Genomic DNA, 14,412 nt, shown 5'->3' on the forward strand with positions numbered 1-14,412 from the left:
CCTTTATATTTTATTTATAAAACAAAGTTTTTAGTTGGATAAAAGTACTGACACTGTGCAGCGAACAAATTCCATGTAATGACAAGCTAATCCTGTTCACATGGATGTTCCCAGGATTCACAATCCCAGTTAACATAGATAAAGCCCTTGTTTGACTCTGCTTGTAATTTATTTGTTGTTGGCTTTATGGTTCTCAACCAGTCACAAATGACAGAAGACAGACCAACAGAAGTTCTTACAGATGTGAGACTGCACAGAGGAAATCTGGACTTGTACATGTCTTTGTCCTGAAGCTTTTATTGTCCCTCTGCACAAAGGGGAACCCAAAGGGTTCTCCATCCCCAGGTCACCCCTGGTTGGAATGCAAAGTCAGGAGAAGCACAACACGTGGCTGGTGTTGCCACAACGTGGGAAGAACTACTATACTGAACCATTTCTCCTATCGTGGTTGCTCTGCTTATGTATTTATCCTACGCTAATATTTTGTTTTTCTTTAAATGCTAAGGAACATCTAATTTATACAGTTTTTAGTGTAGTATTGCCTTACTCAGTTGAGTAATATGCTTTTAAAAGTAATCGTAATTCATGAGATTGATTACATCCAGCTGAATCCCCTCTGCTTGCAGCTCAGTATCAGGCAATTCAAACAGATATTTTGACTGGAAAGCACCTATATGATGATTTGTCTCCACTTCTTCCTCAGCTCAAACCTGGTTTTAGATTTACTTTTGACCTCCTGGAGTTTTTTTTACTTTCCTTCTGTACTCAATGTATGTTTTGTATGACAAGTAAAGAAGTTATCTCTGCAAGTAACAGTGCTTTAAAAAAAGGGAAAGCTAAGAACAGGGAGACGGAAAAGAATGCTTGTCCATCTTACCTGCTTTTTTGACAAGGTGAGGTAGACATATTTCAGTATATTTCCCAACCTAGCTTGAAAGTACCACAAGACACAAGCCTTAGCAGCTTTCCCAGAGAGACAATATTCCACGCTTAACAGAAAGCAGTGTGAAAAGGACTCCTCTGGTGTGTCAGTCTAGGCCAGGTGGAAGAAAGATACTCCCAAAGTGTCTCAAAAATAAAATGTCAGCCTAATTTGGAAACCGTTCTTTGCCTTCACACCTTTCCTACCTAGAAACTGCAGCCGAACCACAACTCAGACATGAGTGTGTAGGCTGCTGTATTTCACAAGGATGAAATGAAGTAAAAGGCATCATAGGAATGAACACTGTGCTGTCAAGCTGCTTCTAAAGTATTTATTTATTTTAAAGAAGTTTTAGTCTGTGTGACTGAGCCACGAGAAGTTTCCCACTGTCCTCAAAGTCTGCCTTGCTGCTTGTGTCCTGGTGTGCCGTGTGGGTTGCAAGCAAATTCCTTCCCACAGTTCCCAGACAATCTTCTCGACTCCTCACTGACAGGTAAAAACACCTTTTGTTTAGAGGTGGGGGCTGCCCGACTTCTCTAAACTTAGCTACAAACTCCTCGAATGAGCACAACTGTGCTTCAGAAAGGTCTTAGGTTCATGATGTCCTCAAAACCTGTGAGGTTATGTTCACATGGATTATTCACGATATTCTCAAAGACCTTGTGGTGTGAGTCAAACAGTTCCCCCACATTCTGATCACCTCCAGTGTAAAAGACACTGGTGTTAGACATTGCAGAAGACAAGGGAATAATTTGGGTTTTTTTAAAATACAAAGCTAATTCATTGATTACAAGTGCCAGATTTGCATTCTTTGAAATGCATCTAGGATCGCGGTGGCTTTCTGTTATACTTCTTTCTTTTCTTTCTCTGTCTACGCTCAGTTATTTGCAATCCTCAAGTCACACCTGAGTAGAAAGCTTGCTCAAGCAGCTACAAATCACAGCAATTATTTGCAATATAGAATTGGCAAAAGACAAAAAGCAGCGATACCTTTATTACTGGTTTTAATTGGGACACCATGAAGATATTCTTGATGCTACTACTAAGCAGACCTGGTCGCACCTTACAAAGTCTCTGTGCTCTTCGTTGTAGTTATTGAGGGGTGAACTGTCAGCCTCTCAAAGGAAATCTGCATTTCCCTGTGTCTAGCAGTTAGCCTTTTTTCTCTTTCCCATAACTGTATTTTATCCGGAACATTTAGTAGCTCCACATATTTTTCTTCAGCTATAATTCATTAGAAATTCAAGTCACATCAGCAGCATCTGTGAAACAATTACTGCATGTAGGACTGACTCTGCAGTCTAATCCATCATAATTATGACTGGCCTCTTTGAAGATGCCACGATGCGTGACTTAAATATAGCACATTACTGTGCAAATGGATCAGCATCTCATCCCACCAATATGCATTCAAGTAATAATTCAGTCCACCACTGTTTGACTTTTTCAGATGCAAACCATGTATGTACATTTATTTCTTGCCATGTACGGCGCACAAACTGGAAACCAGAGACTGAAAGAGAGTTTGAGGTTGGTTTTTTTTTTCTGTTTTATCGTCAAGTTTGGCATATTCCTGACAATATGGGAATACTGAAAGGACTGTGGAAGGTGTTGTTAGGAGCACAACATTTCTGCAGCAACAAGAGTGTTCTTGGTGATGTCATTTTTCTTCATGGAAAATCTTTCTTTACTTTCAGCCAGTTCTAGTGGTTCATACCTTATTTTATATAAAACCTGTATCTGGGGAGTTTGTGAATGCAAAGCAGCTCAGATGAATGAATGGACGAATCCATCCACTGCAGGGTTATCTGCAAAGCTGGCGAGATTCCCAGTAGAAAAAAAGGTGAGAGGATGCTGTGTTAGAGCATCTGTGGCCCTGAGAGGGCCAAAAGGTGGGATGTCAGGGGGGCTGGTTCCCCTTCTGGGGTTTGCTGGGATAGAAATGTATCTCCCTGGCAGAAATACACCTCCTCAGATCATGACCTCAGCTGACTTGTGCTCAAGTGATTAGCAAGATGAGACTGAAGAAAGCAGAAGTCGGATACTTGGGAGCTTGTCAATGGTTGGCCGGGTTGTTCCTGGAGCGCTGCCACAGCCTCCGTCCTGCTGGCACCTTCTGCCACTGCCAGATGACACAGAGGTCTAAATTGCTCCCAGATAAGAAACCTCTAGCACTTTCTAGACGGCAGGTGAATTTACCTATATGCCTTGCCAAACTCCAGTTTGGTAAGCTGTAAGTGTGCTTGCGCTCTCCTGCTCCTATCGCCTGGGTACAGTAGTTGACTTCACTTCTGGCTTAATTTGCTACGTAGTGTTATGTGCTGTTGTGTAGTTGCTTCTCTTCTCTGAAGCTCATGCTGCTGGCAAAGAGCTCTAAATCCTGAACTTTCAACAAGTGAAAAAACTCCTGAAGAGAAGGGTTTGGGGTTTTTTTTACTATTTCAAGAATGAATGAAAATTCAAGAAAAAGCATTACATTATAATAGTCCTAAGTAAGGACACTCATACGTGGCATTATCAGAAAGATCAGTTTCTGCACTAAAACCGTAAATCTTTTGGACTCACATACATGCAAAATTGTTTCTGATTAACTCTGTGTGTCAAAGTTTTCTCTTTATTAACTATGGAATGAGATGTGTAAGCAGTTATGATGCTCAACACCATGTTTTATGACTGTGTGGTTGTTATGGGATGTCATTTTCCTCTGGCCTAAGTATCAGTTTCTTGGGTTCAGACCTGTAAGCAAGCTGCAAATGTCACCAGAGGAGAAAAGATGTGCGGTTAACTCAGACAGTTATTGGGCCATGTAACACATCAAAGCTTATCAGTGAGACATTTCCATTATTGCTGGGATAAGATGTTGCACACATGAAAACTGAGGTATAGTTTAAGGATTTTGTGTATGTTTCACACTGAAGGTGCACTGTGTTTACACAATGAGAAACAAAACAAGCTTCCCCATGGAAACTAATGGGAGAGGTAAGCCCAGACTATGCCTCCAAAGCTCTGGGTGGTTTGCCATTCGCAGAACAGCCTCTTCCCAGGCCAGGCTTACTGGTTGTTTGTAATAAATACAGTATCATCAGCAAACAAACCCTGTGTGGGCCTATTGTTTAAATATAGGTTTAACACACTTTTCTGAAACCAAGGCACCCGTGACAGAGAATTTTAACGCTGTAATCCAAAGGAGATTCGAAAGAGAGATTGCATTCATGCCTACAGCGATTTGAGGCTCTGAACCCCACAACCTGCCCTAAGGATCTGCTCTGCTCCCCCCAGCATCACTGCTGCTCTGCTGCAAGTGTGGTGGCTGAGGAAAACACGGGGAAACTTGAAGGCAGACATGAAGGAGGCCTGAGAAGGACAAGGACACTCTGTTGTTAGCTGGGCTCTGTGGCTTACAATAGGGTCCTTTTGCACCGCATTCAGCTGTCTCTTCTTTTGGATAGTGTATTTATTCAGTGCATTAGCAATGCTTTGGAAAAAACTCACATAAGGATGCTGTGCCTTCTCTGTCCCTTGAAGTTTTGAAATTAAGGCTGTATTTCTTTCTAATATATATCGCTTTCTCATTGTAGTTTTAAATAGCAGTTAGGGGGTTAATCTAGAAAATACAGGATGAGACTCTGACTGTATTCTGCAGGAGGTCATGTTACATGAATATCATTGTCTTCTCTGGCATTTAGATCTACGAATAATCTGTGTCAAACAGAAGAGAAAATGTGGTATGGCTAAAATTTGTTACCTAATTTATAGCTAATTTATCCTTAATTTGCAGGGAAAATGGTGAGTAGTGAATATAGACATAAGCAGACATAAGGGAATGAAGAGCATGAGATTTGTGAAATATAAGGATTAATAATTCATTAAATCCCCTGTAAGCCGGAAGCCTCATAATTCATGCATTTTTAAATCAACTAGTGCTACCCCCTCCCCCCCCCCCCCCCAATTTATTGAAACCAGTTCTTGCATTTTAGTGATGCAATGATCTAATTGCAAAGCACTTGAATCAGTTTGATTTTGTTGACCTTAATACAGAGAGTAAAGCTAAACTGATCCGCACAGTGGTTTCCCCTTGCTACATTACATTAACCATCAACAAGACTGGATGCTGCACAATATCTACCCAGACATGAATAATTGCACTATTTTAACAATTGCATAAAATCGAGGAGAGCCAAAATTAAGTGCCTCTACAATATAGGTGGAAAAAACCAATTATGTGAAGGAAATGAATTAAGGAACATAAAATGTGAGTAAATAGGAATTACAATGTTGCATCACACAGCTCTCCAGTTCCTATTTTTTTCTGATTTACATCCTGTACAAACTTTGCGCCTAATTGTACCATGCAGTACTTCTCCAGCAGAAGAACACAACTCTTGAAGTTGCTTCTAATGCCACCATAGTATGACCAGATTGGAATTGTTCCTCAAAAAAGCCAAACTTCAGAACCAGGTTGTATTTAAGAGACAAAAGGACCTTCCTGCTCAAGCAGAGTGCTCAAGATGAGGTTGGTACCTATGCTTGTCCTTGCTGTTGTAGGCTCATTTCTGTGGTTTAGATTTGCAGTGTGGTGGATCCAGGTGGTTTACACCACCAGGCCGCCACACAGATCTGTATTGCTTCCCCATTAGCCTGTTTGACATTACCTTGGGTGTCAATATGCCGACATACTCTAAAACCAATATTGCTCAATTTCTTAAGCACCACCTTGCCTATTAATACATGTTTCACAAATACAAGACAGCTGAACTACAGCACCCTTTTGCCTTTGCTGTTTTTGAGAGACATTGCAGTTGATAATTGTAATAGGAAGGCTGTGGGGATGGAAGTGATTCTCAAACATTTGGGATGCTCAAAGAAGCGTGCGCTGAGATACTTGTATGTCTGGGTATAATAAGAAACTTCTTTCGTGTGCCTGTGACGTTCGGACTAGCAAAATTGTTTCAAATAGCGACCCACACAGGGCATCACTTGGGTAATTCATCAGTGCTTGTGAATCCAACACTGGCAAACATGTTGGGTTAGGAAAGCAGAACCACGTCTCTTTTTTTCCTTCATCTCAGCCCTTTATTGAGCTAGGTTAGGTGTCCTGAGTAAATGCTGGCAAGACAAGAGCAGGCTCTGCTATCAGGTGCACAACCGGTACTCAGACATATATTTGATTCTTGAGAAACGGTAGAATTTGAGGGATTATTTTCCTCTTGGTACTTCAGCTACCCCATATGTCAAACGGTAATGATGATACTGGCCGCTGATTAAAATCAGCTACCCGAGAGCAACAGCGAACTGTTCAGGCTCTTCTGACCAAGCTCTGTGTGAGCACGCCAGAATAAGCAAGCCTTGGTGGCTGAACCGTTCTTCGAGAAACACTTGATGTTATCAACCTGCCGCTTAGGGAAGGTTACCCAGAGGTCAGCATCATCATTATCTTCCAGTTTCTGTGATCTTTCTCCATCTGGCTTCGGACCTGGATATAGCATGGATTTCTTGGGTAGATCACTTCCCAACACCAGCTGAAGGTCGGTTATCCGTGATGATTTCATCGCAGCTGTTGGCAGAGTTAAGTAATTTGCTATTAAGTAGTACATCCTCCTCGAGAACTAGAAGCAGTGAAACAGATTCTCTTGGCTCTTTTCACCCCATACTACAAAGAAATGGAGGAGCCAAAGGAAAAACCGCTGGCAAGCTAAAGATTTTGGCGTTTCATCACGTTGGGACAGTAACATTAGAAAATAGGAACAAAAGTGGTCCTGTCTGGCAAGTGGATGGAAGAACGGGTAGAAGAGAGTAAAACATGGGCTGCAGCATTGTCAGAAAGCCTATTCACACAGCTCTGTTTTCCATTATCCTTTGAACTTCAAATAGGAAATCCTGTTGGTCTCCCATCTCTGACGAAAAGAGAATTTTGGATGAAATTCAGTGATCTTAAATTTCTTCTTCAAAAGTTGAATGTGAAGGTTCTGCCAACACGGGAGTGGGGAGAATACAGAGATGAGGGATGATGACTCTGTTGCTCCTTCACCAGTCTCACTGTGGTCGCCTTTACACCCCTGTACACATTTCTACCCCGTTTTTCTCATGTCTCTGCCACACCTAGGCTGTGATCCTGTAGTGAACTCAATTTTGGACTACTAGTCTTGACAACTGAGAAATGAGAGACAGCAGAGAAAGAGCTCCCATGCTTGGCAAACCAAACCAATCACTCATAAACACATGGGAAAAATAGGTTTGCTAGGGTCCTGAGGAGACGAGTGCCCTGTTCCTTGGCTCCAGGGCACCACCCAGACCTATACCAGCCCAATCCAACCTGTTTTCAAAGGTCTCTAATGATGGTTACCATCGCTTACTAGAAAGCTTCTACCATTTAAAACATAACCCTAGATCATCTCTTCCCATCTACCACAGAGTAGTTGTTTTTTCTCTGTGCTATGGCTTCTTTCTCCCTGTGTAACCGAAGACTGTTATTAATGCCCTCCTCTTAGACAGAATAAACAACCCAGTTTGTGACATCCGATCTCCTCCTCGAGTGGATCTATATCCATACCATTTGTTCCCTGACCAGATGCACCAGGGTCACAAAGCAAATGAAACAGTCTGTTCTTCGGAGACCTTATACACATGCCACACACTGCTAGATTTATATACAAGCAGCTATAATATGTGCCTATATAACATTTTAAATACCTGTATGAATTAACTTGGCTTTGCCCCCAGTAACTAAAAGCAGTTTTATTCCCTCAGCACAGAGAGGGAATGTATAAATTACATTGAAATGCACAGGACAGGCTCCTTACTTCTAGCAGAGCTTTACAGAGAAGGATGTTTCCGTAAAACCTCTAACTTCAGTGTGTTAAAGTCTGTGAGCTATTGGCACAAACACCTCTTCTGACTTCCACTGTTGCTGAGGCACTACAGAAGATAAGAATCTAATGCATTTTTAGATGTCTATTAGAAGATGCCCCCTGGAGCTACGGTTGCCATTCAGCTTCTTTCTGCCTCCATGTGTGGTCTTCAGTAGCAGTTTTCATGTGGGTTATTGCAATCTACATGTAACAATGGCACGGATTATCGTGTTGAAATCTACATCTGAGAAAATAGTTCCATTTGCCCCTCCAGATGTACAAGAGATGAAAGACAAGGTGTTTCTGATGACCAGAGCCAGCTGATGACCAAAGAGCAGTCAAGATCTAACCCGGATAAAAGCACAGCTCTGCGAGAGGAACAAAATCGCGGGAGCAGTGCTGCCTTGCCACGGTTCTGAGCATGGGTACTGTTACCATCCCCTTCAGTTTTACGTTGGAGATGAAGACATAGGACTACTTTTTCAGTTTGAATATTCAACAAACTGTAAGTCAAGAGACATCCAATTCACATCATGCCAGCACCTATCAAGGAGTTACAGCCTAACTTCTTAAGGCTGGCTTGAAAAACAGATTTTTCTGTAGTCACCATCTTGGCTACAGTAATTTTCTCCCCTTTCTAATTCTAGCTGTTTATCACTTGGCAAGAAAGTGTTAAGCTTATTCTTTAGAAGGCCACTATTAACCCTGTTCTGAGGCTTCAGTTCATGCTTCCACACAATTGCAGCCGCTTCTGAGTTCCTTCTTGTTAGATCCTCGCTTACAGTGAATGCGGTTTTTACCTATAGCAATTTAAAACTTCTTAACATTTAAGCATAAATGGGCAGTAGACCGGGAATTTTATGTATATTGTATCAAGAAAAATTTAGTTAGAGAGCAACTACAGAAAAAAGCTTGTTACAGGGAAACAGGCATTTTGCCTCTCTGTGGAATCTCCCTTTGGTGTTTCAGGGAAACTGGAAACCAACAAAAAGACAAGATTTTGCAAATGGGATGTTTGTTTAAAAACACAGCTCTAATGTGAAGGTTTCTCCCTTTAACTAAATTACGAAACTGGATAAAAACCTGGGACTGCTGTGCCGAGAGAGGGTTGGGATCCCAGAACGAGCTGGCATTCCTGCTTTAATTTCCAATAATTCAAAGCACATTCTTTCTCCTGTTTAAATTTTCCTCTTTACGGCGAGATGCAACATGAAGAGACAGAAAATGTGCTGCTGCCAAGCTAAAAGGGGTAGGAGGAGGAAGAACTGGCAGATTGTGTTTTAACTCTCACTAAGACTTTCAGCCTCCCGCAGCTGACACTTGGAAGAGCAGCATTTGAGCAGTCCTGAAGGGAGCCGCAACACTCCTCTCTCTGTCCTTCCTTTTCAAATATTTTCGAAGCTTTGAAAACAGTCGGTTGTTCTTCGTTCTGGCAACTCGCCATTTGCTGCCGGCTCACATCAGTTCATAGTTTTCTGAGGTATCCAGTGGCCCGCGTGGATTTGAGAGAGTCTGAAGCTCTAATGAAAGACCTTCGCTATTTCGCGATATTTAAGAGACGTGCAGAAATGGGTGAGTTAAAAGAGCTGTTGTCAGTTCCCGCAAAGCCCACTTCATGTTCTCAGTCACGAGATACCGTTTCACTAATTGATTATTGTCTGTCCATAACAGTCACGCTCTCGGTGCACAAAGAAGCAGTGTGGATGAAAAGCTCGCCATTGTAAAGTACACACTCAAGTGGATTTAGAAAGCTGGGAACTACAGACAAATCTAATATACAGGACTGCTTTGAGTGAAACTCATAAATCATAGCTGACGCTTTTTTCAGCTTAAGCAAACATCTTTACTATAGATGGTGAAATTTAATGAAAGCAATTTAAATGCCTCTCTTCACTCTTCCTTGGAAGGGTGGCAGGTGAGTTCTCCTCAAAAGGGTCAGGTGACTTTTCGTTATTTAAATCCACACCTCCAGCAACAAGGACCTGATCCCGCAAGCCCTGCAGAACGGCTCCTCGCTGGCAAAGGTATGCGAAGTGTTTGCCAGGCTAGTCCTTCAGCCAGAAAGTCTAATAGCTGTGGTGGTCTTGAGCTCAGGAATGCAGGTGAAGGGATGAACGCCTCGCATTGTGCTGGTTGAGTTCCCGTAAGCTTATGTGTGTCCTTGTATGTGAAGTGTGATTGTGCAGCACAGCCGCTGCTTCTCTTGCCAATACAAACCTTCACTCCGGCTGGCACCCTCCTTCCCCAAAACACATCAGGGAGAAAACAAGATTGGGGGAAAAGTAAGGGTGATATGCATCAAGTTCTGATATATACAACCAGTTTTTCTCAGAAGAAAATGTAAAGAAAAAGGAAACTTCTATAGAGCCTTTGGGGGCAATGAACAGCTGTTTTTCCTTGTGGAAAAACATGGGGATTGGGAGAAAAGAGGACAGCTATCAGGATACTAAATCTCTAACACAGTCTTTTAACCCAACATGCATGCCACTGTTGAATGCACCTCAGGACACTTTATCTTTGGTTTGTTAACAATTTGAGTGTCAGTCAGGTTGATTATGAGAAAATGAGCTAATAATTTTACTGTGGGAAGGGTGGGGGACAACGATGAATGGCAAAGTTTACCTGTGCATTACACTCCCCAGCAAACAACCCTTCCTAACAATATCATCTAGCTCCCAAAAGCTTGCGTGTAATTGATGTGTAATAAATCAGAAGTATGCCTCAGCCCCTCAAACCAAAATGATATTAAACGTTTATGATAGGTATTGATGATTAAGCAAATGTTCTGGAAAGATAGTTTGCACTTAAAATTAGAATTAAAAATGAGATGGGCAGAAAAATATTCTGGAATACCTGCAATTAACCTTGAAAAAAGCATGTAGAACACTTAAGCAAATCAGGTGATATGTGTTCCCCTACTGCTGTGCATCAACTTTGCATCAACTCCTTCAAAGAAATCAGGGCACGAAGCTGTTGAGAGTCCACGTTCAGGGTGCTGAGGCCTCCCAGCTCATCCCACCTTCTCCCTTTGGCACCGTTAAGGTCCTTTCACTGGCTAGTGAAATTCTTCATACGCTGCAATATAACCAAGCAGCACAAAGTCTCAGTCTATGCTTCAGTATTTCTGGCTTCGTTGAAAAAACTCAATGTCTTAAAAACAGCTGCTACTACTTAATGATCTTTTGGTAACTAAGGCTGATTTCTTTTGTTATGCTCTCTGAAGATTAAATTTTGTTCTGGAGTCTATTGCCTGAAGGAGGCTATTGTAAAGCAAGATACTCAGAAATCAGCAAAAACAAAAAAACCAAACAGAAAACAGAAAATCAAAACACTTTAACTCTAGTGGTGCTGCTGCCAATGAGTCTGAGAAAAGATCCTGAGATTATGCTAAAAGCAGTCAGGTATCGTGGGCTGGTGGCTGAGGAACTGCTTTATAACAATGTACACAGCCTTGCAAAAGAAGAAAACTTCCATGATATGAGACGCTTCTTTGATGTTAGGTTTTAAATCCTGCTTTGATTGAACAGGCTATCTGGCAAATAACTAGATGCTAGTAAGCATCACTATTGCTTTAGATTGGGAGGAGGGAAATACAAAGCTCAAGGATTTGCAGTCCCTTTTACAAAGGGACCTGTTGGGGAGAGTCTGCATCTACCGAATACTGAAGAGCTCGATGAGCATTACAAAGGAAATTGCTACAGAAGATTAAAATATGTGGTCAGCAGTAATAACTCCCTCTCCGTTTGTTGCCTCAGATTGTATCTGTGTTGGAGGAAAGATTGGTGTACTTCAGATAGCTGCGAGGAAGAGGGAGAGAGGTTTTGAGAGAGATTTTCCATGGCAAGGTTAACAAGAGGAAGTGATGGGGACGGGGGAATGCAGGAAGCTGGAGGAAGACAGAGCAGTGACTGGAGCTAAAGACTTTGAGTACAAACACTGACAGTAGCTTTTGGAGATGAAAATACCAATGCTTCCACTGGGCAGGCAGTGACCTTCGCCGGGTGTTTATTACAGAAGGCTTCTCCCCTGCTCAGGTCAGCTAGGAACTTAGTGCATTGCTTCACATTCACTGTGGAACTAAAAATTACCACTATTTTTTACCAGTTATAAAAGCTTTGGTTTTAAAAGCAGTAAGGGATACCTACAGAATACATGTGTCTGCACAGGAGTCAGAGGACTGTAATGAAATTCTGGCTGAAATGACTGCAGCATCATATCTTGTGCGCTGTTTGTCTGTTGCTTAGAATTGTAACAGTGATTCAAGGGCCCAAAAAGGCAGGAGAATCAAGCAAATTCCTCCAGATATAGCTGATGAGAAAAGCTTTCCTTCTTAATTGGAAGTTTAGGCACATGCTTCGCAACTATGGCACTCATTTCCAAGTAAGTGAAATAACTTTGATGCAAATCAGGAACTGGCCCACAGGACGCCCTGTATCTCCCAGTGCAGACCAACTCCATACATTTCCCTGATCCTGCCCACTTGCTCTGAAATCCTCTCTTCTGCTCTAGCCTGGTACCAGGAAACACGCTCATTTGACCCGAGATACCAACTGTGGGATTTATGAAGCCCCTTCTTTGAGGCCGGCTGTCCCTGGGGAGCCCTCCTGTTTCCCCCAGTGGGTTACTGGATGATACTGGGGCTTGCATGTGACACCACTGAGCCTTCACTTTACGTCTAGGCTGAAACAGCATCAGCCTTTGCTCATTATTTTGCTCCTATCGGTCACAATGGCAGACACAGATTCACAAGGAATTACAGTAACCAATATGTAACAATGCGCAAAACTTAGGAAACACGTTTTGTAAGCATTTTAATTACTGTTACCTCTTTCAGTTAAAGGTACAGAACATATTTCTATTATACAGAACCGGGTTAATTAAGGCAAGTACTGCAAACGTTATCTTTTAAGAGCTGATTTGCATTTCACGCACGAAGGCATGAGGATGGTAACCAGTGCACGTGTAAAGCTGAACTGTAACCCTCCCTGTAGGATTTAGGGTGGCCAGACTGCCACCGCATCCCAGACTGACATGGCTGGGAAACCCCAGGATCTTTTCCATCCCTGGGGAAAGCAGCTTGCAGAATGCTATTCCCACCTTTGTCTCCCTTCTGGACACCTGGTAGGCACCGTATCTGTATCTACACAGGTTTTTTCGTTTCAGTACTCAGGAGGCTTAGGATCTCACACGAGCAGCGGGAAGCATCTGCCTGTTCAAATCACAGCTTGCCTGTCTGTAAAACAGCGGCCACAGGCCACTCACCTGGCACGGCAAAGGGCAGAGCACACAGGACAGGATACAGGGTGGGTTTATTTTCAGGGATGAACTATTCATAGACATTGTAAAAGAAACAACTGTTCTTTTAACTTTTAAATGAGCTTTGTTAGCTTGAGATTTAGCATGTCTTCAACAGGAGCAGCAGTAATTAGTTGTTAACTTTTGTTGTCTTTCATGGCCTTATCATCATTTAAATTTAGTTTCAGGCACAACTACTTTAAAGTAATAAATCAATTTGCACTTATTTTTACACTTCCATTTACATGTACTATACATGGAAAAGCAGACCATGAACTTTTGCTTCCATTGCAATGGACAGGAAAACTGGCATTGACTAGACTAGAGACCCGAGTTTACACAGAATTGTTAGAGGCTCTAGAAACTTAGAGGTGCTACTTTCAAGAACAGGAAAAGCAGCCATTGGTGGTATTTTTTATATTGGTCATGCCCCAGTAACTCCGGCAGTGCTTTTCTTTTGTAATACCGAGTCTTTCATTGCTTGACAATGTTTATTTGCATTCTTTGTAATTTTTGCTTGAAGGGAAACACTTCTGTGAGACTTTTTTTTAAAAAAACCCCACACTTTAATTTTGAGTTCTAGTTTCTGTATTTCTCACCTTCTTAAAGGGAAAAATAGATTTACAGTATCTGAATAAAGAAAAAATATGGATAATATTAAGTACTTGATGCTGCAAAGATCATCAGCTTTCTCCTTCAGTGTTGCAAAGTTTATGTGACAAAGCTATGTTGTCAAATAGATCATCTGCTGGGAAGATTTAGGCAGCTCTCACTTGTTATCTTTTAGTCATGACGCAAAGCTTAGTTAAGTCACCACAGATGACAAATGAGAAACTGTGTTTCTGCCCTTAAAATCTTTGGCGATATTAAAATGTACAAAGTAGTTGAATTAGTTTCCTGCCCTGTACAATGTTGGTCCTGAATGCGTTTCCAAAATCCCACCCATCTGTGTTGCTGCATTTCTGCTTGTGACAATTTAGCATCTGAGCATTTGTGTCAAAGCCCGGGAAAGTCAAAATGACTTCACTTTGTAGTAGGCAATACAAGTGGTGTAGCAAGAATATTGTTTTTGCAAGGGTAAACTCTAGTTCTGTATATCAGACATACAATAGGAATCTTTCTAGATCAGGAGCAAAAAGGAGTTACAGAAATACATAATCCTTGTCACAGTTGACCTTTTCTCTCCTTGAGCTCATGGGTGTTTTCCCAAGAAGCAGAAATTCTTGTTCTTGCTGTGCATGGAGGAGATAAGGACAGTATCAGAGGGGAGGCAGTTGTGTTTTCCTAAAAGGTAAATTACTATGTAAGGAGGGAGGAAAGGAACAGACAGAAACTGCTTGGGGGGGA

General features: G+C 41.8%; 1 protein-coding gene across 1 annotated transcript in view; it reads right to left on the reverse strand.

Annotated features, from left to right (window-relative positions):
- Nucleotides 1-14,412, reverse strand: part of TET2 (tet methylcytosine dioxygenase 2) — a 72,741-nt gene that overhangs the window by 25,426 nt on the left and 32,903 nt on the right. The gene's annotated exons all lie outside the window — the stretch shown is intronic.

The sequence above is a fragment of the Patagioenas fasciata genome, chromosome 4 (genome assembly GCF_037038585.1).
Source record: "Patagioenas fasciata isolate bPatFas1 chromosome 4, bPatFas1.hap1, whole genome shotgun sequence".
Lineage (NCBI taxonomy): Eukaryota > Metazoa > Chordata > Aves > Columbiformes > Columbidae > Patagioenas > Patagioenas fasciata.